This window comes from Grammomys surdaster, unplaced genomic scaffold (genome assembly GCF_004785775.1).
Source record: "Grammomys surdaster isolate TR1022 unplaced genomic scaffold, NIH_TR_1.0 363, whole genome shotgun sequence".
In the NCBI taxonomy this organism is placed as follows: Eukaryota; Metazoa; Chordata; class Mammalia; order Rodentia; family Muridae; genus Grammomys; species Grammomys surdaster.
The window spans coordinates 5,768,621-5,793,738 of record NW_021604782.1 but is presented as its reverse complement, the minus strand read 5'-3'; positions in this window follow the sequence as shown (position 1 = coordinate 5,793,738).

Sequence of the window (25,118 nt, the reverse complement as noted above, 5' to 3'; positions counted from 1 at the left end):
TAGATAGATAGATAGATAGATAGATAGATAGATAGATAGATAGATAGATAGATAGATAATATAACACTACTATAATTATTATTTATATTGTACCAGTTTGTTCTAGTTAATTTGCCTAAATTGTTTTCCTTCCAAATCATATCCAGCTCAGCCTTTCAGCCTTTCACACTCAGTTTCCCAGATGCCCCAGCTGGAAGTATTCCTTTGCTGTCTTCTGTCCACACTCTCTGTGCCCAAATCCTTCTAGAACTTTTGGCAGGTGATCACTGTCTATAGAAAGTTACCTTCATCTAGAAGCAAAATTCTTCCAACAACCTCTGTTCCTTTATTGAAGGTCTTCCTGTTTGCAACAATTTGCAACAGGGTTTTTTATACTTGTCTTATTGCCTCCCACAAGTAGGAAGTGCTAGAAGAATGTTCTTGTTAGATGTTATTGTCAACGTGACACAACTTGCATGTCTCTGGGAAGTGGAACCTCAACTGAAAAGTTGCCTTTATCAGGTAAAGTATGGCCATACTTTGAGGGAGTGCCTTGACTGATGATTGATATGGGAAGCCCCATCCCACTATGGGTAGCACCATCCCTAGGCTGGAGGATACGGGCTGTATGAGAAAACTAGCTGAGCAAGAACCAGAGACAAAGCCAGGATAGTAACATTCTTCTATGGTTTCTGCTTCCATTCCTGATGGAGTTTCTTTGGTGATAGATTATGACCTGAATGCACAAGTTGAAATGAACTGTTTGCTCCCCCAAGTTAAATAGTTGAATTTGGCCCCCATCAAATACAGACCAACTTATCACTTGAAATCAGGTCATTTTCTAGACTTTGGTCCTCAGACTGCCTGGGCCAGGACCTCTTCTGTGACTTTGGGGATTGGGGAGCCTGGAGTTCAGGAGGAAGACTGGACACCCACAGAGTTTTTGCTTTGGGACTAGGCTCCCTGTTTGCCTGGGAAGCCCAGCCATTCTGTTCTCCTTGATTCTGCATGGCACCTTTGTGTCCAAATTGCCTCTAGTCATGTTGCTGGACTGACTACCATCTGCGACATCTGGGGTCTTGAAGGCACAAATCGAAAGGAGCATAGCGTAACTGTCTTCTGAGAGGCTCCACCTAGCAGCAGATGAAAACAGATGCAGAGACCCAGAATGAAACAACAGGCAGAACTTGGGGAGTCTTGTGGAAGAGTGGTGAGGAAGGACACCACAGGAAGACCTGCAGAGCCAACTAACCTGCGTCCATGGAGACTCACAGAGACTGAACCACCAACCAAAGAGCATGCATGGGCTGGACCTAGGGCCCCTGCAAATATGTAGTAGATATGCAGCACTGTGTCCATGAGGGTCCCCTAACAAGTAGAGTGGTTGGGCTGGCTGACTCTGACTCTGTTGCCTCCCTTCAGATCCCTTTCCTCTAGTTGAGCTGCTTTGTCTAGCCTCAGTGGGAGAGGATGAGCCTAGATCTCGTGTGGCTTGATGTGCCAGAGTGGGTTGGTATCCATGGGGGGGGATGCTTTCCTTTTTAGAGGAGAAGGGGAGGGAGAGATGGAGGAGGGAGTGTGAGGGTGTGCCTGAGAGGAGAGGAAGGGGGGGCTGTGGTTGAAATGTAAAGCGAATAAATAAATTAAGGAAAAAAAATAGTTGAATTTGGCTACCATGTTTTATGACAGCAACAGAAAAATAACTAACACAATAGGCAAAATCTTATATATACATATATATGTACATATATACACACATAGACCTATACATAAAAACATGCATACATAGACACACACATACACATACATACCCATATTCATCCCCTAAAGAAGACATGAAGATGAAGCTATCAGAAATGTTTTTATAAGTTTAATCTATACTAGTTAGCTTTAAATTACTGTTATAAACACCATAATAATAAAAAAAAAACTAGGGGAGGAAAAGATGTTTTGGCATAGTCTTGAGTCTACCCTGGAGAAGAGTCAAGGCAGGACCTCAAGCAGCAACCTGGAGGCTGGAACTCAAGCAGCGGAGGCCATGGAGGAATGCTGTTCACTGGTTTACTCCTGTGCACTACTCAGTCAGTTTACTCCTTTATACAACCAAGGACCATCTCCCCAGGAGGTGCACTGCCCATAATGGGGTGAGCCCTCCTGTATCGATCAAGAAAATGTCTCAAGAATTCCATTACAGGACAATCTGATAGAAGCAACTCTTGACCTAAGACTTCCTTTTCCAAGATGAGTTCAGTTGTGTTAAGTTGACCAAAAAACTCTCAGTAACAAAATAAACACGAATAACTAGTATATGCAGGAATGCAGCATTCATGGATGCCAAGGCTTTTTGGTGATGCATGCAACTACCTATGAGTTATGTATGCATCTGAAAGTACCCATTACCCACCCACCTCATTATAAATAAACTCACTGATATCTCTGAAGCAGCAGCAGTGTCAACAGCAGAGAGAATGAGTTCCAGAGCCCAGGAGGAAACCTCAATGATGGCAAACCAGCAGCAACCCTTCTGAAGGAGCCAGTCTTTTACCTCAACCAGTAAGAACCACGTTCTCTACAGAACTCTCAAGCCACACCTTCAGGAACCAGAATGCCTGCATTGCCAAACAAGAAAAGAAATAAGAAAAGAAATTTCTAGACCAAGGACTATTTTATAAGTACTTTCTTTTTCTTACACAGATTAATCTCTTTTCTTTTTAAACATTCGCTGAATGTTGATAATTTCATTGCATTGCCTCTTTTCCCTGAAGAGGCTAGTCTCTGATCATGTTAATGAGGGCTACCAATTCATGACGATGAAAAGTTTCCTTTTAGATGTTCACACACCTTTCCCTAGTTCTCTGTGTAGAATAGAACATCACCACATTTTCCTGGGGAATTGTTTTTAGCCAGCTCCAGTGGAGACATTTTGGTGGGATGCTGGCTCCCAGTTTGCTCATGAGAATGACACTCCCAGTGGGGTCTCCTTAGAGCAAGACTAGCATCTTCTCAAAGAGTCTTAGCCTTCCAGTAGCCAAGGAGAGAATGGGGGAAGGGACACTATTCAGGTAAACTGCCTCAATACCACCAGCACCCTTCCCAGCCTGGTATGTGAGTCTTCTCAGATAATATTTCGTGAATAAAAAGAAAGCTTTATTCAGCTGAGATACGTCATTTCCAGAACTGGGGGTAGGGAAGCAGGTAGGCATTCTAGATTAGAGTAGGAGTGTAAGTCAGCCTGGGAAGATGAGTCACCAGGGAATTGAACTTGGGATTCTTCCATCACATTCTGGCTCTCATTAGGAATATTCCTTGAGCCTGTTAAAGGTTGAGTCTCTCACTAAAAGTCAAGTGTCTCCAGCTGTCTGGAAAACACTGCTCCATCAAGGAGCCAGGCAGCATTTGACATCTAATGGGTACCACTTTGAGGCAAGTCCACTCCAAAGTTCTGTGGGTCCTTTAAGCTTTTAAGTCTGCTGGGGGGAGGGGCTTCCTAACCTCTCTCCTTTTATCTAGTCTCTGTCTCCCCTTTCTCCTTTGCTTCCTTGACCATACAATGGCGGGTTATACCAAACCCACAAATTCCAAGCTATATGTAGCACGGAGTGGCTGTTTGTCCCTAAAATACCACGTCGCTGACTACAGCAAACACTAATTACAAGCTTTATCTAATCACTGTTATGTGACTGGTCATTTTTGGTTTCCAAAAATGACAATGAGTGGCATGCTTCTGCAGCTGGTGGGGTTTCAGATCTCAAGTGCCCACAGATGTGCATGGAATTGAGCACCCCAAGTGACCAATTCAGAAAGGGAAATGGGACAGAGAAGAGAGGAAGCACAGAGAGACAGGTTTTGCTGCTTAGGACTTCACAAACACAGTTTAGGGTCATCGGGGTGTATTGACCCCACCCAGAAAATGTAAATCAGCATTCTTCTCCCTGATATGCATTCTGCTAATGCAAGTGGTGACACCAGAGATGTCATTGAATGACCACACCACAGACTGAAGGAAACGAAGTTTATTTTCTAATTTGTTGACTAGTTTTGGGTTTACATTTATTTGTTTCTTTCCCGGTGATCCTTGATTTCTTTCCACAAAAAGTAGAATGTAATGCTATCAATGAAACAGTGCTGAGCTGGGGTCTGGCACCTTTGTGAGCTTATGACCATGACCTTGAGTAGGTTGGCCCACTATTCTGCATGATCTTGCAAATAGGGGTGGTTGCTAATAATACTCACTTCCCCTGGCTGATGAGACACTAGGATGAAGGTGAACAGAGAAAGGTTCCTGTGAAATGTAACCACTCAGCTGCTGTGGCCTCATCATAGCCAGCTTGAGTGTTCCTCACTCACGTTCACTGCCATGAATGTGGGCTGTCAGTTGCTCGGAACAGGCAGAAAAGGGCCTCATGATGAACTTGGCCTGGGATCAGAGTGTCAAAGACTGCCACTCAAAATAAACCAGTGCTACTCAGAGGTTTCAGAGCACATGTGCACACTTGTAAAGCAACTCCTCTCCAAGTTTTAAATAGCCCAGAGATGGGCTTGAAGAAGATGCTGTGTCAAAACATAGAAGCACTTAGGAAAACAAGACCCTTTAAAACCCCACATTCCTCTCCACCAAGAGTTTCGTCCCACAGCAGTCCTTTGTATAGAGTAGTTGAACGATTGCTTTGGCTGTGCCATGGCAGGGGCCTGGCTCGCCAGGGCCAGCAGAGGGAAGGAGAGGCATAGAGGATCTTCGGGTGGCTGAGTGTGCCAACGGTGAGCCAGAGCGCAGACTGACTTTCACTTCCCTAAATATAAATAAAGCAACATTCTCCCCTTTAGCTTAATGCCATATTTGTGCCCTACTCTGAGTGAGTACTTTAAGAAAAAAAATGGAGTGAGAACATCAACTCTAGCTCCTTTCCCACCCCCACTCTACCCCCATCGTGAAAAGAGATATTGATGGGCTCAGTTCGATTCCTTCCAACTCCCCAGTTCTGTTCCACTGAAGTCAGTTCTTCCCGGCAAGTGGTTGGAATAAGGACTGACACAAAGGGGCATCCTTGTCCTTACCTGCCATCTTATTTGAGACAAGACATCTGCACGTGTCCATTGGGATTCCAGGTAACTATGCATCCATGTGACTTATCCTCTACCACTCTGAGAAAGGGATACGAGCTCTGAGACTTAGGCAGTTAATGTTCCAGTCTTCAGAGCAGACACAGTCTGAGAAACAACAAGAACAGTAAAACAGTATATGGGGCTGGAGAGATAAGGGTAAAGTGCCTTGCAGGTATGATGATCTGAAGCCACATACAGAAGTCAAGCATGATGGTATGTGGTTATAATTCAAGTGCAAGGGAGGTAGATACAGAAAGCTCTCTGGGATTCATTGTCCAGCCACCCTAGGCTATTCAGTAAGCTCCAAGCCATTGGGAGACTATCTCAAAAGCCAAGGTAGATAGCTTCTAGGGAATAACAATATGAGACAATCCTCTTAAATCCATGCCTGTATGCATGCACGTGTGGATGTACACACACACACATTCACACACCTAAACACAGCTCCCATAGTAAGATATTAACACATAAGAATTTCACATTTCACCTTCATTTCATCCTCAGGGCAATCCTATGATGTCAATGACAATTTTGGTTTCATTTTAGCCACAGTGAAACTTAGATTTAGAGATAATGTCATTCACCTAAAGCATTTCTTTGTTTCCCCCAACTGCTAGGAAACTCAAGGTCAAATGTGGCCAGAAAGAACTATTCAAATGGTTTATATTTGTGCTTCTGTCATTCTTGAGTCTGTTTATTCCATCCTCTACTATCTTCATAATTTCTACTTTGATTTCCTATAGTTATATATATAAAAAAAAACATTAGATACTCTTTGGAAAAGAGTGAGGTATAAATGTATTAGTGAGTGACAACTGGCCAGTAGCAGTCAAGATGGGGACTCTGATTATAGATGTCTCATCCAGCTGTCATTCCTTATGTTCTCTTGGCCACAAGTGGCCTGGTGGCTTGGAAAACAGACATGTGCTATGGTGATCAAGAGACCAAAAGAAACTGCAAGCCTCCACAGCTGCTTGGATTCTGGCTGGGACCTGGATGGGCATCCGGAAGCATAGAACATGTAGTCCTTCAGCTCCCTTCAGTCCCTGTTAGTGAGAAGTCAAGAGACCCAAGGATGGAATCTTCAGAGGAGCAAAGAAAGAGAAGCCTCTAACGTGGGATGATGGGTCTCTCAGGCATCATTTTGGGAACAGCCAACAGCTTTAAGAAAAGAAGAAAGAGAAAAAGGAAGGGATAAAAAAACCAAACCAAGTTATGCCAACATAAAAATTCATAAGAACCAGAAAAAAGCAAGATTTTCAGAACAAGGATAAGAATAAGCTGAAAAGAAAAAATTCTATAGCATCTTGATTCACCAGCAAGAAGCAGCTAAGCAGCTGTACACGCATAATGAAGCAAATATAATGTTCATAGTACATTAAGGCTTTGGAATAAGTTTATGGTCGGATGAAGCTATAAGCTATGAATGGAAGCAAGCAACAACAAAATCACAACTAAGGGCTTAAACTGAGGCAGGCATGTGTTGAGGGTTTCATGTTCTATTCCATTAAGGTACCCTCTGAAGATGGCCCTACTGTACCTGTGGGGTTAAAAGGAAGACCAGGTCAGTGTGGCTCAATAATTTCAACAAGCAAGCAGGAGGCAGGATGGGATTTATAGCCAATGACTATCCGATTATAAATCCAGCCCTTCCTACCCAGCTACCACTTCAAAGAAATTATTCCTTTGCAGTCTCCACTGACCCACCCAATAGAGAATGTACATTTAAATGAGCCCTACCCATGTAGCAGGTAGTTAGTCTGTATTTAGAACCAGAAAGAGTAATCCAGAGCTCACAGGAAAAGGGAGTCCATGAGATCACATAAGAATAAGCAATGACGCAATGACGGGAGAGCCAGATGCACTGGAAATTAAACTACATGATGATGATAATGGTGATGAAAACCACAACCATAAGTGAGAGTGGAAAGTTGCAATATTCCAAGAGTACAAAAAACTCATTTGTACAAGAGAAAGGAGTCTATGAGGTAATTTAGTATCGTATCAAGAAAGCATCACAGGGCTGGAGAAAGACTGAGCAATTAAGAGCACTTGCTGCTCAGACAGATGACCCAAATTTGGTTTCCAACACCTACCTGGAGGCTAACAACTGTACATAACTCCAGTTCCAGAGGATCAGATGCCCTCTTCTGTCTCTGAAGACATTGGGAAAACAGGTGGTACACAGACATACATGCTGACAAGCACTTATACACGTTAAATAAGAACAAATAAATTATTAAATTTTTCTTAAAAAATAAAATAATAAATTACTCTAAAGAAAGCATCAAAATGAGCTAGACTACTTAGTGCATATTTAATTGGCTGCTTTATATATGCAGTTGGATCACAATTTGCATATCAGCTCATTTGCATTGCCCTTAAATGGTAGGCAAAAGAAAACCCCAAATAAGCAAAAGTGTAAAACTACTCAAATGAATTGCAGAAATAACATGAGTAAAATAAAGTATTGGATAATACTTGTGGAGAAGTAGTTCTTGAGAGTAAATAATGTAACCACCAAAGCTTCAAAACAAAAGCTCAAATTCACTAACAATTTCTCTTCGGAAAATGTAACTTTCTTCCAAAAGGAAAAAGAAATTAAAGTCACTAAGATAAACAAAAGGTATTTCCCAAAATATGGTACATAGAGTATTATTTAATATCTATTCTGCATAAAACATAACCACCCAGCACAAGAGAACCTACAGAATAAAGGGGGAAAGTTAATTAACACAAGGCCAATCCTACCGAGGAAATAAAAACATTCCAAGCTCAGGAAACAGAATACACACACTTTCTAGTGGCAATAAACTTTGGTTATGCTCTTGTAGGAAATAGTATTGTTCACTGTGGGATGAACAAGGCCAGAGAGCTGAAGTACAACAGGAAGACAACAGGTGGGCATGGGATTCCTGTTAAGTGAGTAGATGCTATTAACACACAAACACAGACATAAATGTACATGCATGCATATGCACATACATGCACACATACTCACGAAAAGAGGTGACAATATGAGGTAATAGTTTTCTGGATGTTCTTCATTACATTGGTAATGTTTTGATGTTTATACATATCCCAAAGCATCAAGTTATAATATAGAATATGTATATATATATATATATATATCCATATCTTATTTATATGTAAATATCTTTACCATTTTTTGTATTGTTGGAGCTGGTAAACCTGCCCCAGAACATAACCTCCAATGTACATTAACACAAAAGAATAAAGAATTTATATGCAAAGAAATGTCTTTTGCAATGTTACTTAAATAAGTAATAAAGGGAGAAAGACATATCCAGAGGCCAGCAAGATGGCTCAGCTAGGAAAGTGACTGCTGCCAAGTTCGCTGACCTCAGTTCAGTCCCTGGACCCTACAAGTTGCCTTTTGTTCTTGGCATGTGCACTTAGGCACATGCACACCTATGCACATATGCACACAAATAAATAAATGCAAAGAAAGTAAATAAATTCACAATATTTAAAACATCCAACTTAATGACAGTGGGGTGGACCTTGATAAAATGACTGGGAGCCCTGCCCAGATGGAGCATTAGGGAGACATTGTAAGATAATATTAACAGTACCATGTGGGGAATGAAAGCAGTTCACAGTGATGGCTGTGGACAGAGATTGCAGAAACACATCTATGTGTAAAAACGGAAGAACGCTAGAAAGCACCATTGAAAATAAGAGTTTTTATGATGCTGAATGTGCTGAATGTTTTTCATATTTTGAATTCCTCTCACTGTTGTGAAGTTTCTCTTCTACTAAAACCTGGTTTAATTAAGGCATTATTGAGAACCCATGGGACTCAGAAATGTACTTACAAATGCTTCAGAAGAACTCCCTGGACCTTGCTGCCTGGGAATCTGATCCAACCTTTAACTACAGTGAGAGTGTATTGCCCCTGGGACAGTGAGGCTGGCTAGAAAGGCTCTCAATCTCTTTTAGACTATATATCTTCTGTTAGTTTCTCGGGACTGCTAAAAAGAATGCTATATACTTTGCAACTTAAATGATAAAAGATATTTTCTAATTCTTTTTTTTGTTCTTTCATAAGCTAAGATGTTATCATCAAGGTGGGAGCAAGACTAGACACCCTCTGTGACTCTGAGTAGATGCCTTCTTTTCCTTCCTAGCTGCCAGCCATGATTGGCTATCTAGGAATCAGTTAGATGGTAGCTGTGTCACAATAGTCTTTGCTTCTGCCATCAAATGCTGTTCCGTCTGGGTATCTTCTTGCAAGGCCACACATCTTTGGGTTGAGGATCCATTTACTTCAGTATAATTTCATCTTAACTAATATACATCCATAATGACTGTTACCAAATAAGGCTGCATTCTGAGGTACAGGGAGGACTTCAAAATATAACTTCAAAACTGTGTTTGAGGGAGTACAGTTCAGTAATATCTAATCCATATTCAAACCTCAAATGTCCATTGTTCTTATACATACAAATCTTTTGATCCTCAAAATGTTATAGGCAAAAGTGCACTAAAGATTAAATGTCATGGTAACTATTTAAAGGTCATCTCTTTATGCACAGCTACAGGTATTTCTTGTTGTAATTGTCTTGGTGACAATATAGAATGACTTATTTAAGAAAATAGGGAGACTGAGGAAATGGACTGGTCAGTAAAGCCTTTGCCACGCAAGCAGGACAAACTGAATTGTGCTCCCAGGATCTGCATAGAAAGCTGAGTGTGGTAGCCCATAATACTCAATGAGAAGCTACAGACAGAGAACCTCTAGGATCTCTGGCCAGCCAGCCTGTGTTCAAGGTGCAGTGAATGCTGAATTTGTGTGTTCAAGGTGCAGTGAATGACCCTGTCTCAAGAAAAAGACCTGACATTGATTGACTTGTATCATCCAATTATGTGTGTGTATGTGTATAAACATACACATACACACGAGAGAGAGAGAGAGAGAGAGAGAGAGAGAGAGAGAGAGAGAGAGAGAGAGAGAGAGGATCTCAAGCAAGTTGTTTTTTTTTTTAAGATCTCTCTGAGTTGAAAGTGAGGAGCTACTAGTTCTGAAGTATTCTATTAGCCTCTTATGAAACCTTATCACTATTTAAATAAAATGAGCATGGTATTCAATAAAGCGTTAATGGCTACTGTGACCTATTTCTACCATCTTCAACTTTGTGCACTTCAGAAGAGAAACAGAGAAACATGACAGTACCACAATATGATCTATCATCTATAGAAGGAAAACAAAGGGCATTCCCAGATTGGGGGATGCCTGAAAGTGTCCAGCAGAAACACAGAATCCTTTAAGGATGACTAGAAAATATTAGAGTAAACTCTAGACTGTTGTGAACATTTTTAAAAGCATTCTCAAAGGAAACTCTTGAGATCCAATGTAAACAAAGTCCTTTCATTATCTGTGTGGTTTCCATACATAAGAAGAGGAAATCTCATCACTGTGGCATGACTTCAAACTTCGTCTTCCATCACCCTCTCTAGCCTCACATTTCCTCAACTCTGGGCATGACTTCCTATCCTCTAAACATATTTCAGGACTAAGCTTACCCCTGACTTTTTCCCATTCTCACTTTTTGGGGTGCTTCCCTGCCTTTCACATCTAGAGAAGGGAGATCTTTAGAGACCCAGAATTTCTGAGACCCCTCCTTCTTATAATATAGCTCCAAGAGTTCTCCATTATATTTGGTTGGAATGATTTTCTGTATTATCTTTATTCAGTTTCTAAATCCATCCAACTATCTGGTCAACCATTGCCTATCTACTGGCAACAGACACGTGTGGCAGGACAGTGTGTAGAAGCGATGAATAGACAAATACGTTAATGTATTATTCTGTAAATTCTTTGATGGGAGAAGGGTATGTAGATTTGTGGCTAAATGCTGAAAGATCTAATTGGGAGGTCCATATGGAGTTGAAACAAGGGAAATTTTGTGTGTATCATGTTTTTTTATTCCATGGCAGCCAGCCCACTCTGGGAGCCCCATGCCATGATTATAACCTAGCTGCTTATTCTCCAATCAGCACTTCCTTTCTCCATGGACTTATGCAACCTAGATGTGCAGATGCACACTTTGGTATGAGTGGCCTCACACCCTTTATAGGGATCTGAGTATACAAGGCAACCATGGGCCTAGCCTCATCTGCGGTAGTGGCCAAACCAGGTGGCCTAAAGAGGAACACAAAACTTCTGGAAGCATCCTCCCCATCCTCTCATGGATCTTTCCTGATGGATGTAGGAATGCTTACATGTCTGCTTTTTGGGAAATAGCAAGTGTCACATCTGCCAAAGGGAAGTCTCTTTCCCTTGTCATTTTTGTCCTTCGGAGAACAATCCCAATTCCAAAAACCAGCAGGGAAAGTAGTACAACCTTTGGCTTTGCCCAGCCTTTCTGCATTTCTATTAGGAGAACTTTTATTTCCTCCTTGCTCCTCTATTTTGATAGCATTTACTTCCTCTATTTGCTGCCTCAATAGTCCAAGTCCCCCGCACCCCCACATATCACTTCCACAGAGAAACAGCAGAGGCAAATGAACCACTTCTTCCTCAGGTCCTGCAGAGTTCTGTCCTACTCTCTACCACCACCACTCACTCAGATGGCCAGTTTCCTTGTCTCTCTGTCACCTTGGACTGTGAGATCCCCAGAGCAGAACCTTTGTCCCCTAAGTAGAGCCAGGTCCGTGTACTTAGGTATGTACATGCACATACACACAGAGACACAGACACACACACACACACACACACACACACACACATTCATCACTTGAACCACACACTCTGCTGCTGTTCCTAAAAGTCTGTATTCCAACAGAAGACTATTGAATGATAATGGTTAAAAGGGGAGGAGTGTGCAGGGGAAGTGGAGGAGGATGGGGAAAGTATTTCAGAGAAGCAGAAACAACAAGTAGTCAATCCTGGATCATCTTGCTGGGATCAGTTCAACCAACCCACAATATAGATAGACCTTGAGACCCAAGGTCACACACGAGCTCCCAGTTGACCTAGGAAGAAAGAGCAGTTCTCACAGCCTTCAGACCTACTCCCTTCCATTTAGCTTCTCCTTATCTGGTCCTTTGATAGCCAGCATAATGGAGTCGTAACAGAGAAGTCATTTCCTAGCTGGAAGCTGCTGAGCCCGACAATAGACTTTCCATGGACTCTCGCTCTTTCTCTTTTGGAAGAGCCATCCTTAAGGAAATGCTGGCAGTTACTCTGTCTTCAGATCATTGTTCACTGTTCTCTTTGGCAGCTTCCAGAATCAGCCTTCCCTCCAGATTCACTTCTGTCTGTGATAAGCTCTCCTCTTCCTTCATGGGGCTGAATGTACGCCAGGCATAAGCTCTTCAACTATCTTTCCTTTTGAGGGGCTCCCTGCCTAGATCCAGGACTCCTGTCTCCCTATCTCTCTGCATTGGCTTGGTACACTGATTTATTACTAGTTCTATCCAGTATGCATAGAATTCCCACAAGAACCAAAGGACCATCAGAAGCTACAGGGGGACTGTGTGTGTATGTTGGGGAGAGATACCTTGTCTCTCTTATTCCTCTGCTTTCCTTCCACAAAGCTACCCCAAGAGTGCTTCCGTACCCAAAGGGGCAGAAAGAAACCTGAAGTTCCTGGTCAGGGGGGTGGCCACAAGTGCAGGAGGAACACTTTCTTCACTGGTATTTCAAGACTATTTCACAATCACAGAAACCACCAGCCACATGCAATCACTGGCTGGAAAGCAGCAAGTGCAAGTTTGGATTGGAGGAACATATGTGTGAAGGTACATGCATATGTGTATGCACAGACTCATATATGTGTGTGCATATGCTATGTATGTGTTTGTGTATGCCCAAGCATATGTATGTGTGTGTACATGTGTGCATATGCCACAGATGCATGTGTGTGTGTTAAGAAGAGATAGAGACTCCAGTAACAGTCAGCTAACAGAATTCTTTCTGATGCCAGTGTATGTTCCAACCAAAAAAGATGTATTTGTGGCAAAAAGGAGAAAGATTCATTGAAGTCCAAAGCTTTAGTTAGATCAACAAATATGAAAAACAACAGTGTATATGGTGAAATATTTGTAATTAATTTTCATTTCAGAATTATAATTCTCAACACAAATGAATGGCATACAGGGCACATGGAACATTTTAAATTTCAAATATATGACCTATTTAATGACTTTTAAAAATCATTATTAATGCGTGCTTTGTTTGTGTAGTTTCATCTATAGTGTAGCATGTGTAGAAAGATCAGAGGACAAACTTTGTAGAGATTGTTCTCTCCCACTTTTATGTGAGATAGAATTTAGCTCACAAGAATTTCATATACAATTTCATCTGAGTATGTGATTTAAGATATTTTATTTATTAATTTACTTTCTTTTTTGCAATGCTAGACCTAAGTGTCATTGCTGGCTGAGGCATCTCACAAGTCTACACAGCACATGAAAAAAATATCATGTTCTTAATATTGTGCTGGCTATACACACATGCCAAAAAAAGAAGAAAATGAAATGTATTGTATGTACACCTAAAGTTCACATCACCTTGATGCGCTGTGCTTTGGGTGCTTACTAAGCCAGTTTCCAAGCCTTCCTCCAGAAACCATGAGCACTTCACTGTAGAAGACGGGGGTAGTCTTCAGGTCTTCCTCAAACTTGCAGAGCCTGGAAGTTGATCTAGTCCAACGTGCTCGTGTTACAGATATCGAAACTGAGCCCAAGAGGAAGTAACTTCTTTAAGGTTGCACGGGGATTTGATGGTACAACCAGGACCCAACCCACTCTCATCACCCCAGGAGACTTGTTCCCAACATGCCAGTGGGGCCCCAATGACCACAAGATTTGACAGAGATCAATAGAAAGTTGTTCAGAATCAAATCAACTTAAAAAAAAAAAAAGGTAACCAAGATCTTTGGCTTATTTACTTGGAAATGTCAGTTTGAAAAGTTGGGGTATCTAGTGCTAGACATGTAGTTTTATAGTAGAGCCCATCTTCACAAGGCCCTGGGTTCAGTCTTTATCATCACAAAAGGTGGAGGAATCATAGATTTCAGCACGTGCAGAATGCCGTTTTTCAGCAAGTATGAACTTGTGCAAGGCTTAGGTGGTAAACATACTGCCTTGTGTTCAGAAGGATTTGACTTTGTCCTCTAGCACTGAAAAAAAAAGCCCTATAAATTGAAAAATAAAATATCTTGAAGCACGTACTCAAATGAAACTGTCTGTGGAATCCGGTTTACACTGGACCTACAATGGTGGAGCTAGGGATGAAGTGGAAGGTCTCCCAGCCCTGCCATTCCCTGGTAGCGCCTCCTATAAATTACAGTCATGGAATCGTCTGAGGTCCATCTAATATCATGGAACCACCTCTCAAGTGCTAGAGCCTGCAGCACAGGGTTCGGGCTCAGAGACTTCACTGCCACCAGCTTTCTATCAAATACTGAGCCTCAGTCTCCTCGTTATTCCACACGAAAAAAGGACAGTTACTGACAGTCAGATGACAGAACAGACAAAAATACTTACGTGCATTCCTTGACTGCTGTGTGCTTGTAGATGTCTGAATGCATTTAAATGAACTTAGCAGGAAACTGCACCGTCTTGCCAACTTCACCAGGAAACTGAGAGAGATGCTGGACAAAAATTATAAAATCAATTCAGGTGTGAGATTTATATCGTGACTTTCTCTTCTGCTCCTGCCTCCCCCATTACTGGAGATCAGATCCAGGCCTTCATGCATGCCAAGCAGGTATTGTATCACTCAGCTTTACCTCCAGTTCAAAAGTTTAGATGTCTACCAGTGGGGCTATCCTTAAATCAACTTCATAGTCTCCTGCCCCAAAAGGAAACTGATCAAAAATATACTTGGCTCATCAAAGAACATTCCTAATATTCAAATTAAAACATTTATTTGTATGCCCTCCCAAATGGTCAATTCTGATCTCCGTTGGCTATGTAATGTTTAGAGAAATGAGGTAGTAATATTTTGGCTGAGCAAAATAAAGAGAAGAATGATCTAGAGTTTCTTTGCCTGGGCTGATTTTCTTTTCATATGAAAACCAAGAAGGACTGTATTTCATTCCAAGTAGAAGCAACAGAGACATGGCTCACACAGCTCTGCCTTCGACGGGACAAAGCACCAGCACAAAACTGCATGGATTTATTTCTCCTCAAAGTCTCTCCAAGACTTTATCACACTTAGAATAAAAACAAGAAATAGTTCTAGAAACCTCAATTGAAAATCGTCTTCTTTATTCCCGTCTGAAATCTCTCAAAGCCAACTCACTCCCTCACATAGGAGGGAGAGGCTCTTCAGCTCTTAGATGTTATCTTCAAAGATGCAAACATCTCACAGATTAGGTACACATAAAGTGACTTTGGTATTTATATTTTCCAGTGCAGTTGGGACTCAGTTACCCATGAAGCACTGTTACCCATGTTCCTTCTGTTTTGCTTTCTGTTGCTGGGGAGAAAACTTAAGGACTCACACAGGCTGGGGCAAGCACTGTAGCACTGAACTCCACTCCCAGTCACAAGGCCCACACTTTGCAGGCATCCTGTCAGACGTGGGATGGCCAAGTTCATGAGGAAACTTTGAGGCCGTGTGCCATATGAGATGACTGTTTGCAAATTCCTCGAACTCTGGTTGAGGAACTGCACTGGCAGAAATATCATTTCTTTACCAGAGGGTAAAGGGCAATCACAAGAATAATTTACAAAGGGAAAGAAACAACAGAGAAAAATCATAATCTGGTGCATGAGTGTCCATTTGGACTTCTTAACCGATGCAGGTGGCATTTCTATTCTGGAATCATCTGGCCTCATCCTACAATTTTCTCTGCCACATTATCCTCTCAGGGTTGGGAACTGACTGAAGTATTTAAACACACTTGTGCTTCTAGAATATAACCATCTCCAGGACGGCTTTTGTTCACGCTGCCTCCATATATTTGTGCTTGGAGTTTGGGAAGACTTTTCTTATCTATAAGTCCACTTACATCTCTGTCACCCTGGGAAGAAATAAATAACATAGCCATACACCAGGTTTTTAAAAATAAATAAACAAAAAGCCCACTCTGTCCTGCATGCAGAAGAAAAGGAGAGCCGATTTTCCGTTATGAAACAGTATTCAAACTACCAAGGATACATGAGTGAAGAAATTTCCTGTAACATTCATGCTTTTGGAAAATACCATTTCCAGAATCTAAGCAGAACCAAAACTGAGTATTAATTGCTTAACAGCCACAGATTTAACTGGATGGCATTTTATGAGATGTTCAAACTGGGTCGTGTCGTGTTTCTAAGGCCAATGCACTGGAAATTGCTATTTTGGTTTGTTTTCCTCACTAGAGTGGAGTCTTTCTATTAATCTTTATTAACAGGATGGGTAGAGAATGAGAAGCACAGCAGAGCCGATGCTTGAATTCCTCAGAATTAGAGAGATGTGACATGTAAATCAAAGGTCCCCGTGACCCACCCCAGCCCCTGCCAAAGTCTGTCTTATTTGGGGAATAGAGTCATTTTTCTCCATTAAGCTGGTTCCATCGAAAATGTCAGCATACAATTGGAGCCACTGAAGGCAAGGCTGCATCCTGAGTGTCAGAAAATGAATTGCTGTGACCCGAGGCTCTTCGTTCTACTTAGAACAGAATGGAGAGCTTACACTGGTTGCTGGGCACCACTGTGGGTAGACACTCAGGGCACACACTTCCTCAGAACTCCAGAATAGCTCAGTGGTGACCCAGCCCCTGGTTTCACAGATGAGGAAATGTGGCTTGAGGGGGTGACTTGAGACCATCAAGCCAGGATAATGCTGAGGCCAGAATTTACAGTTCTAGTACTGTGTGTATGTGTGCGTGTGCGCGCGCGCACATGTGTGTAGGCAGGAACAAAAGAGGCTCCTCCAGGGAGTGACAACCAAGCTATGTCTCACATGGTGAGCAGAAGTTAGCACAGGACAGGGTTGCTGGGAAGTGAACTGATTCGATGTCACAAAGGTAAGACATCTGTGTGTTGAAGGAATTGGAAATCCACTTTGATTCACTTTGGACATGCAGGAAGGCACATATCAAATCACCAGCTTTCAAATTCATCCTAAAGTCCTCTGTCTCCTTCATGCCAGCTTGTCCTAAGATGTGAATAACTAGACCAGCTGCCCTTTCTAGTGCCAGAACCTCACTCACAACCACTTGCTGTGCCCTGGGATGCATGCACACCAGCACCTCTGGGATTTTGGTCTCCAACTAGACCAGGTGTCGATGTTAAAGACTCCACCTATGTCTTTCCCTCCATTCTCCTGCAAGAAACGGACATGCTACAAGGTATCTGGGGACAAAGAGAGAATAGATGGAGAGAAGGGAGGCACTGGGAAAACATCAGGGCAGGAATGAAGATGGTACATCCCCTCAGTTAAGAGAGCATCCAGGCAGAAGCTGAGGGCCTTCCTCTCTCCACAGCCACGGCAAGGTGGGAGCCAGAAGCTACTTTGTGAGCATTCGGCCTGCTTGTGAAGCCAGGTTGGTTTGTGAGCTTGTCCTCTGCTAAGATCCAGCTCTACAGCTCTGCTCTCCACCCCTGTAACAATGCGGGCATGGTGTTTACACCACACTATGGAGTCAGCATTCAGAGCTTATGTCCGCACTGTAGGGCTACTGAGGTTACAAGGGTTCTTGGGAGCTGACAACTCACTGCTCCATAACAATGATCTTTTTCAGATGTGTCTGCAAAGTACTTCCTGTCTCATAAACAATGGGTTGTTCTTCCACACTATCTCCGATAATGAAAATTTGAATAAAAGAAGTTCAAAGTCTTTGGGGGAAAAAAAAAAGAAAAAGTCCTAAAGTACCTGTAATTGCATTGGTTTCATCCACTGCTGAAATTGGCTAATCTTGGCTTGCGAAAGTTAGGCATACTATCTCTGTTCAGCTTACTGGTGAATGATGTTGATTAAGTAGTTCAAAGTCAGCCATACTGGGATCCTTTACACCACTGGCATGGGCAAATATCTCAAATCGATTTTGTATCAGTTTGGTGGAAAGAATTTGAAAATTTTGAGTACATCGCTTCTGAGAGGAGTGACACAAATCCTGCACTCAGAACTGAAAATTAATCGAATCACTCAAATGAAGCACAAAATTCTGGGACTTCGGAATGACCTCAAACGTGAGAATCAGCACATTCTTTTAATGAGCATTTTCCTGATTATTTTGAAATAGACAGAAATCAATGTTCTCCACAAGACAGGGATTCATTTCAGAGCACAATAACAAGAAAATTGGATTTAGGATTAAAGGGCACAGGATTAAATTTGATCTTCATCACTGATTTGAATAATAATAAAATTGTATCGACGGGCAGTGGTGGTACACACCTTTAATCCCAGCACTTGGGAGGCAGAGGCAGGTGGATTTCTGAGTTCGAGGCCAGCCTGGTCTACAGAGTGAGTTTCAGGACAGCCAGGACTACACAGAGAAACCCTGTCTTGAAAACAACAACAACAAAAAATTAATAAAATTGTATCAAATCTTTGATATTAGACTTTGTCATCTACAGACTTCATGCTCAATAACTCCACAGAAGAACTACAAAAGAAAAATCACAAAACAAGAATGTCATAATGTTTAAGTCAGCTCATGATTAGGATGTGTACAAGCCATCCATGGCCACATGTGACCCAATTACAGGTTGGACGTGCCAGTTGGATGTAATCTTTTAAACCTCAGTATCGACAACACTACTCTAAAGTGAAGTTGTCCTGTTTGTGGAAACTGAACACTATATTAGACATAAAATACAGAGCACTTGATAAGCACCAGACAACAGCACGGATCAGAAAAATGTGGGAGCCATCCTATGGAGCAGATCAAGAGTTCTTGGCTCTCATTAAGGGGATTTCCGTCCCTCCAGGTGGACTTAACATTTCTCCTTTGTTAACTTTATTTCATCTTAACCAGCTGCCGTGATCCATGCCAGCTTAGTAGAGGAACTATTAGACAGCACAGGCTGATGAGGGGCTCCATCATCCTGCATGGTCCTCCCATGTGGGATACCGGGGATGACTCCCTCGCTTGTTATCACAGCCAGATGTTGGCAAGCATGACAGCTCTAGAAACTTTTCCAGCTGTTTGATCTTTGATCACTGGGAGTTCTCTAGATTGCTAAAGAAACAAATCTTATTAACTGTGCTGGAAGCACATTTTCTTCTTCCTCTAAGACCTCTAGAGAACCAAGTATTTGTTGCAGGAATCCTAAGGGAATGAGCCATACAGAAGAAGGATAGAGGGCTATGTTCTGGCTGCTATTGCCACATAACAAATAACTCCAACATGCAATGACTTCAAATAGTCAGCGTTGGGATAGATTTGATCTTAAATTTCCCTCAAAGTCCATGTTAGAAAGGCATGGTCTCTAGCCTGTGGCTTTATAGAACGGACAGGATACGGAAGTCAGGTTATTGAGAGACTATGCCTTTAAAAGGGGGTACTGGAACCTCACTCCCAACTCATCTCTCACTTTGCTTTCTGACTGCCACAAGGTAAAGAGTGCTCCTCTATCACATGCTTCCCATGTGATGTTCTATCTCATTACAAGCCCAAAGGAAATCGTCCACCAAGAAACCAGGGACTGAAATAATCCTTTCTTCCTATTAAGTTGATTCTCTCAGGTACTTTGTCCCAGTGGTGGGAAGCTGACTTACAGTGTCCTCACAGATTCTGAGTTAGGGATTTAGAAAGAAAATGGGTTTGACTCTATGTGTTCATCAGTTCTAAAGCTTCATCCAGGAAACCGAAACAGCTGGGGTCCAGTAGCCAGAGTCATCTGAACCCACCTTCTCTCCCATCTGTCAGTCAGCTGGAAGCTCAGCCTTCATCTGGGTTGTCAGCCAGAGAATCTGTGTGTCCTTCCCATGTGGGCTTCCTCACAACATGTCAGACTCAGGCTTCTCAATTCCCAGCTGGAGGTAGAATATCCCCATGGGTACCCAGCCAGAACCTCTGTGACCTGACTTCAGCAGTCACTCCACTCCTCCATGGTGGCATTCTGTCCTCTATTCCTTCCAAGCACAGTGGGAGCCTTGCCCAGATGCAAGCAGAGGGGAATTAAACACCACATGTTGAAGAGAAGGTGCCAAAGATCAAGAAAAACATGCAGAATAGGAAGTTTCAGTAGTGCTGTTCTTGGAGAACAATCTGTCATGGGCAACAGCAGATTCCTCTCATACCCAGGCCTTTGCCCTTCCCATCTCTGTGATGAAGATAGCTACAGTGTCTGAACTTGGCCTATGCCTTCCAGGCATCTGCCTCCCTCAGAGCATGAGACTGGTTCAGGTTCACCATTAATTCATGATATTCCCATTAAAGGGATTTTGTAAGCGGCTTAAGGCTAAAGCCATGGCTCATCTGGATTCTCCCATCCATAGTCACACTGCTTTCAGCACAGAACAGCCCAAGAACCAAGACTGGATAGGATTTTCAGATTATTCAAATCCTTAAAGAATATAGTGACAAGCCTAAGAAATGTTACACTGGGCTCATGAGTGCAGGTACTGCTCTAAGGGTTTTTGATGTTCATTTAATCTTCTAGGGATCTTAAAGTTCAGTATTGTCCCCATTGTACAGGTAAAGAAATCGAGGCACAGGCAGGTTTATGACCTGCCTACACCCAGTTAATAAGGATATGGCAAAGCCTGAACCAACAATTGCTTAGTACGTTTTGTTTATGTATTGCTTGTGATGCTGGAAGAATGAATACAGGTCCCTATGAATGCTAAGCAGGCACTCTGTCACCAGGATGTACCCTAAGTCCAGAGTCAGCAGTTTCTACACAGTATGCTAGTATGTCTTTCATGGTGAGGGGTCCTTGCCAAATGAATACATAGTTTCTGAATGTTCAGTGGTGCCTCTGCTACCTCTTTCAGCCTATATACCATCTCCTGAAATCCTAGAGATCCCTGTCACCATCTGTATCACAAAAGAGAGATCACAGGTTTCTGAAAGTCTTTCCACACCTGCTGCTATATACTTTGTCTTGTCTTCCCAGGTGTACCAAAGCTAAACCATGTAGGATGTAAACTTTTATGGTCTTCCTTAAAGAGCTTAGTGGGGAATTTCAAAGGTTACTAAGGACTTCAAGTCCTAGGACAAAACACTATAAACTAGATACATCTCAAATAATTCATCCCAGGAATGTGCGCTGGCCTCTCTAGGGTACCAGATCCTGGGTTAATCATTGACTATCATTGTGGCTGAGGGAAGGAAGCACGCAAGCATCCTCCATGGAGCTAATAGGGTGAGGAGCCCAAGGCAGTGTTGTGACTCAAGGTGAATCTGAGAAGAAACAGCCAGAGTATGGTGTAGACCCAAGGGTGCCAAGAAGAGGCTAGGCAAGCAGGCATGGTACCATCCAGGCTAGGTCCCTTGAAAGCCTCCTTGCTGTGATGCCTGATACCCATGCAGTCAACATACTCGTGGCTTCTCTTGACTAGCTCACCATTCCTAACTTCCCAGGAGATCAGCCAGAGTCAAGGCTCAAAAAGCCCCTGTCAAGCTCTACCCTGTCTGGGGATCTCATGGAAGAATAGAAAAGACTTCGAAAGGATAGACACGGGATCTACCACCAGAACCCAGAGCATGGAGATATTATGAGCTGCCTGTGGGGCTTGGGGTGCAGTGAGTGAGCATAGGATTTAACCTTACAGGGACTATCAACAGTCATGTGATTCCTATTTTGTCATGTTGGCCAGCCCTAAGGCTTAGTCAATGGGACAGCTCCAAATTCTACATGTGAGAGACAGTGTTCCAGATCTCTGCCTTTTCTGGTCTACTTTCACTGCCAGCTGAGAAGAAAGAAAGAAGGGCAAGTGACACCAGAATGGCATCCTTGCATCCTCTTCTGTCATTTTACCCAGAGTTTAAAGCAGCAGGGTGAGGAAAAATGTCGCAGACTTGCTGGTGTCTCTCCCCTCAATACAGCCAACGGTCCACTTGGGTACATTTCCTTCTAGAAGGCTCCTAAAAGGCCCAGTGAGGTGGGCCTAAAATAAAACAGGACAAAAAGGAAGAGGCTACAAGTTGGAGCTCTCCATATGCCTGGGAGCTGACCACCTCATCAAGAATAGGGGTAATGTTAATGAAATAAAAATGGATTCCATTTGTTGCAGCCTGGTGAGCAATTGGCATACAGAAAGAATTTTGGTGCCACATTTATATCCCAAAGCCTCACTCCAGAGATGGAGCATTTTTGTTTACATGGAAATCTGCTTCTGGACGCTGGGGAGATGGCTTAGCAGGTAGAGTGTCTGCTACACATGTACGAGGACCTGAGTTCAGATACCCAGCACCCACATAAAAGCTGGGTCTAGCAGTGTGCGATGCAATTCCAGCACTGGGAAAGTAGAGACAGTCTGATTGGTGTCTGCTCACTGGCCAGCCAATCAATTAGCTCCATACTCAAGGAGCATCTCTGTCTCAAAACATGAGGTTTCATGCAGATGCTGGGAGTGTCCAGAGATTGGACTCCTCCAAGTCAACTTCAGGCACGTGGGATGTGAAGTACAAAAGAAAGCTGAGCTGGAAGCCCCCTGATCCTATCCCACCACCCTCCCTCTCACTCCTGGAACAAGCAGCTCCAAGACAAGAATCTTGGTATGTCTCATGAGCCAACCCAACACTGTTGTCCTATGCTTTCTAGCTTACTCCATATGACTTAACACTGGCTTAGGGAATCTTCTAGATCTGTGGTGTCTCTAAAACATGTGCAATTCCCCTATGAATTCACTTGTCTGGAACGTAACTTGGAAGCAGAGTTCCTTGGCCATTGTTGTTTGATGGTCAGTGGGAGCCTTTGTTGTTATTGTATATGCTCTTATTTGTCTCTTATCACTGAGAGCTTGCTGCATCTGCTTCAAGGGACAAAGATAACACCAGAACAGATTCATGGAAAACATCAATCGCAACTGACAAAAGCCAACACTGTTTCACAACTATGCACTAAAGTGGCTTTCGACATGGACTTGCTTTATTTCGCTTTTGTTGGTGGTGTTCATTTTCTATAGAGTGACCAGTCCTAATTTAAAACCTTCTGAGTTTACCAGAATTGCTATATGCCGAGAGAGAGACAGACAGACAGAGAGGGGGTGGGGGGAGAGAGAGAGAGAGAGAGAGAGAGAGAGAGAGAGAGAGAGAGAGAGGGAAAGGGGGATGGAGAAGGAGAAGTCTATAGAAAAAAATTTCAAGCATCAGAAACTTGTATCTTGCTTCCCCTGAATTGGGAACTGACTTCTGTGGCCCTCAAAGGGCCAGAACTGCCTATTTAGAGAACAGAAAGAACAATGTCCCCTTTTAGAGAGAGAAGCTGCTCTGGCTATAGTGGGAAGGTGATGCATCTGCTTCGTACTCTATGAGCAAAAACTGGTGAGGCTTGGAACAAGCTGGGTGTCTCTGAACATCTAAATACAAAGAGAACTTAGACATGATGGCATACAGGCAATTCTAGTACTCAGAAAGTAGAGGCAGGAGGATCTGGAGGTCAAGTCTATCCCTGGCTCTATAATGAGTTCAAGGCTAGCCCCAGACACATGAAATTCTGTTTTAAAAAAAAAGTTAATTTGTTAAATGCAAACAGGCAATGGGAGATTGATCTCGACCATAGAAGACAAACAATTGAGTCAGTCTTAAATGCTGATAAACCCAGTGAACGGAGCCATCATCACAATCACCATCCGCTATATAACCAGCTTATAAATACTGACAGCACACGTTTCAATAAAATAGTTCATTAGAATTCATTCCAATCCAGTTCCAGCAAGCATATGGTCTACTATAAGATAACATTTTTATGAGCAATTCTGAGAGTCTACCGTGACTCAGTCAAGGGCGTGCCTGAAGACTCACTCACTCGACCATCCACATAATCACTCACAAAAGGCCTGAAAGCCTTTCACAAAGGAAGTCCAGGGCAAGGTGAGGCAGCACAGGAGCATCTTAGGCATCCTGTCCACAAACCTTTAGATGCTGGCACTCACTAATAGTGAGAAAGCACACTGTTAACTGTTAAGGTCATAGACTGGTGAAAGGCTCAATTTATAAATCATCTTGCCTTTCTTCATCAACATGAGTTCCAGTGTTCTGTGCTATTTATTCACCCTCTAATTGTAAGTTCCATGTTTGAGATGATAAAACATGCATGTGTATGTATATACATATGCAAGCTGCATATGTGTGTGAAGATAAGAGGTCATCTTCTCGAGTCAGTTCACCCTTGATGTGCAAGCCAGGGTCCCTCACTGGCCCAGGGATCACTACTTTGTCTATGATGGCTGCCTGGTGAGCCCCAGGAATATAGCTATCTCTGTCTTCTCAGCACTGGGGTTTAAAACACACAATTCATGACCATACGCAGCTCTTTCACATATGTTCTGGGAACCAAATTCAGGTCTTTTTGCTTACAGAGTGAGTACTTGACCAACTGAGCTATCTCCCCAGCCCTGAGGCAAAACATTTTTTAAACTTGTACATAATATTCATATGTACTAAACTTAGTGGTAGACTACAGTAAGATTTGTGGCTGGAGAGACGGCTCAGCAGTTAAAAATGTATACAATCTTCCAAAAGAACTCCAGTTCAGTTCCCAGCACCCAGATCTGGCAGGTCATTTCATATCCCCTTCTATTCAGCTTGGTCATTGAAGTCATATGTACACACACACACACACACACACACACACACACACACAAATAAACATAGAAGTAAATCTTAAAAAAAATTAGTAAGAGGTTTTTTTATAATAGATGAAAGTGGTCTAAGGAACAGGGCAGAATAAGAGGGGGGAGAAGGAAGGAAGGGAAAGAGGGAAGGAGGGAGAGAGGAAAGGAAAGAAAGGAAGGAAGGAAGGAAGGAAGGAAGGAAGGAAGGAAGGAAGGAGGAAGGAGGAAGGAAGGAAGGAAGGAAGGAAGGAAGGAAGGAAGGAAGGAGAGAGGGAGGGAGGGAGGGAGGGAGGGAGGGAGGGAGGGAGGGAAGAAGGAAGAAAAGAAAGAAAGAAAGGAAGGA